General features: G+C 56.6%; 1 protein-coding gene across 2 annotated transcripts in view; it reads left to right on the forward strand.

Moving 5' to 3' along the window:
- Positions 1-254: 254 nt before the first annotated feature.
- Positions 255-3309, forward strand: part of KANK3 (KN motif and ankyrin repeat domains 3) — a 24682-nt gene continuing 21627 nt past the window's right edge. The window contains exon 1 of one of the 2 annotated variants that reach the window (XM_023197429.2): positions 255-286. The gene's annotated coding sequence lies outside the window, so the exon portion shown is untranslated. The remainder of the gene's footprint in view (positions 287-3309) is intronic. The other variant, XM_023197431.2, reaches the window with a different exon arrangement.

The raw sequence follows: 3309 nt of genomic DNA on the forward strand, positions 1-3309 counted from the left end.
TCCAAGCTCCTTGGCCAGGCGCTGGGCAGGGACTTGACCTCTGCTGGGGCAGAAATGCCACCAGCCCGCGCTCGGCGACCGTCACTCCAGGCCCCGCCCCCAGTCACGCCCTACATTCCAGGCCCCGCCTGCCTGTCCCACCCCACCGTCCCATTGGATGGCTTGGAGGGCCTCAGGTGCTGGTTGGCTGGCATGGCCGTCAGTTAGGGCGAGGGCCTTGATAATCAGTCCCCGGACTTCGAGGGGGCGGGCTCGGGTGCGGGCGCGGCTGGGGCTGCGGCTTCAGGTAAATCGCCAGCTTGCGGGGACATGGATGGGGGATCCCTTGGGGGGTGGATTCGGGGACGCACTGGGACCCGGCGCTGCGCTGCGTTTCCAGCCCCACTGCGGACTCTGCCCGCTGCGACGGGGCGGGCGCCGTGTCCTCGGGCCGGGACCCCTCGCACATTGGGAGACCCAGGTGGGTAGCGAGCAGAGTGGGGGGCTCTGGAGGCGTGGGCTCGCCCCCGTCTCGCCCTTCGGGAGTTCAGTGCGGGGCTTGTTCGCTCCCTAATGCCACAACCGGCTCTGGGACCCTTTCCCGGGACGGCTTGGGGACCCCAGCCAGCCCCTCGCGCTGGGCTGGGTTTGGGAGCGTGACACGGAAACGGTGTTTTGGGGAGGGACGCACGGCCCCCGGACCCGCAGACAATGGGTAGCGGATGGGACCGCCCGGCGGCGCTTCCTGTAGGAAACTGCTCTGTCTCTGTGCGGCTAGGAAGACCTGGGAGTGGACGGGTGATGATGACTTTAGCACCCCCCTTCCTGCCGTCACAACCCCCCACCCACCCACCTCAAGAGTCTGAGAGTCCCAGCAAACATCAGGGGCTGCCAGTACTCAGGGCCTCCTGGAAGGCGCCCTCTCCCCAGGACTGGGATCCTCACTGGCCTGCTGTGGCCCCCACCACTCTGGTTTGGTGATCACAGCTCTGCGTCCCAAAATAGTCCATGGGGCGGGAGAGGGGGCGTATGGCGTCGGCTCTGACGGCCTAATGAGGGGGTCTCAGGCAGAGAATCCGGATCTAGCCGTGACAGCCAGAGCAGGGAGCGGAGGAGAGGGAAGGCAGCTCCACGCCCCACTCCAGTGAGGCCTCAGCCCCTGAAGCAGCAGAGGTGGTGGGCACCTCCACCCCCAATCAGGGACACCCACAGAGTCTGACACAGGTGTAGGCTGAGAGGGACAAGCTCCCTAAGGCTCCCTGCTCTTGCTGGTAAGGGGAAGGGGCTGTTTCTAGAAAGCATTCAAGTCCAGCCTTGGTGGTTCATGACTGTTATCCCAGCACTTGGGGAGGTCGAGTAGGACTGATCTCTCGAGGTCAGGAGTTTGAGACCAGACTGACCAACATGATGAAACTCTGTCTCTACTAAAAATTCAAAAATTAGCCGGGTGTGGTGGCAAGTGCCTGTAATCCCAGCTACTCAGGAGGCTAAGGCAGGAGAGTCGCTTGAACCCTGGGCTCGGAGGTTGCAGTGAGCCGAGATCCCACCACTGCACTCCAGCCTGGGTGACAGAGACTCCGTCTCAAAAATAAAAAGAAAAAGAAAGCATTCAAGTGTAGTGGCCAAAGCAAGGACTTTGGAAGACCTGCCTGGGTTTAAATCCTGCCTCTCCCTGTTTGTGACAGCACACAGGCAGAACACTAAACTGTTCTATGTCTCAGTTTCTCCATCTGTACAATAGGGGAAGGGAAAATAGTCATAGGAAATCCAACCTCAGTGGATTTAGCTAGGATTTTAAAAAAATAAGTCAAGGTCAGGTGCAGTAGCTCACGCCTGTAATCCCAGCACTCTGGGAGGCTGAACTGGGGAGATTGCCTGAGCCCAGGAGTTGGAGGCCAGCCTGGGCAACATAGCAAGACACCTGTATCTACAAAAAATAAAATTAGGCCGGGCATGGCTCACGCCTGGTTTGACACCAGCCTGGCCAACATGGTGAAACCCTGTCTCTACTAAAAATACAAAAATTAGCCAGGCATGGTGGTGCACACCTGTAATCCCAGCACTTGGGAGGCTGAGGCAGGAGAATCACCTGAACCCGGGAGGCGGAGGTTGCAGTGAGCCGAGATCGCACCACTGCACTCCAGCCTGGGCGACAGAGCATGACTCCATCTAAAACAAACAAACAAAAAATTTAAAATATTAGCCTGAATTAGCCAGGTGTAGAGGTCAATTCCTGTAGTCTCAGCTATTTGGGAGGCTGAGGCGGGAGGATCACTTGAGCTCAGGGGTTCAAGGCCATGGTGAGCTATGATGGAGCCACTGACTCCAGCCTGGGTGACACAGTGAGTGAGACCTTGCCTCTTAAAAAAAAAAAAAGTAAATATCCATAAATTCCTTAGACTAGAGGCTGGCCCATAGTAAATGTCAAAAGTGTTGTTATTATTTGATATTCTGGAGGAATCCATTCCTTTCTTAGCCCAGCCTCTGGATCCAACTGCTTCAGCTAGTTTAGGTCTTAGGAATGACCCACAGCTGTCTTCTGAGATCCCAGGTCCTGGGATTTGGGTGTGACCAGGTCACTGGAGGAGGACGCTGACCCCATTGCGTCATACAGCCAGCTGTGTGAGAAGCAGACCCAGAACCCCCAACCCTTGATCTGGACTCTTTCCACAACCCAGTTCTTCCCTGGCAATTTCCTGAAAACAAGTGATGAACGGCACTGGCTGTCCTCTGCGATGACCTGCTGGCCTGTTGACCCACCCCTTGCAGCTGGTGTGAAGGGACGGGAAACAGCTGCTTGGGGACTGGAAAGGGCCCCCTGCCTGGCCTTGGAGTGGGAAGGAAGAGGTCAGGGACCTCAGCCAGACAGAAGTGGGAGGTGGGGTTAGGATTTCCCCAGCAGCGGAGTAGGGTAATGAATCAGGAGGGCTGGTGGGTGCTCAATGCTTGGTAGTATCAGGCACACAGGTGGTCACCAGGGATTCGAGAAGCCAGAAAGGGTGGCTGGGAGTGTTGCCATGTGGTTAGCCCAGATGGGCAGTGGCCCAGGGAGAGGATGAACTGGGTCTGGCAGATGCCTGTCAGTGGAGGACTGGACAGGTAAGGGGCAGTGAGAAGCTGTGGCAGGGACCTGCTGGCAAGGGGTCCACAGAAGGTGGGCAGAGCCCAATCTGAGGGTACTTCCCACAGGCCACTGATTTAATTGTTCTGTGCCTCAGTTTCTCCATCTGTAAAATATGAATAATAATACTACTTTGCAGTATGCAAAGTGTTGTATGGGGGCTATATATATGTGTGTGTGTGTGTGTGTATATATATATATATATTTTT

Source organism: Piliocolobus tephrosceles, chromosome 21, assembly GCF_002776525.5.
Source record: "Piliocolobus tephrosceles isolate RC106 chromosome 21, ASM277652v3, whole genome shotgun sequence".
Taxonomy (NCBI): domain Eukaryota; kingdom Metazoa; phylum Chordata; class Mammalia; order Primates; family Cercopithecidae; genus Piliocolobus; species Piliocolobus tephrosceles.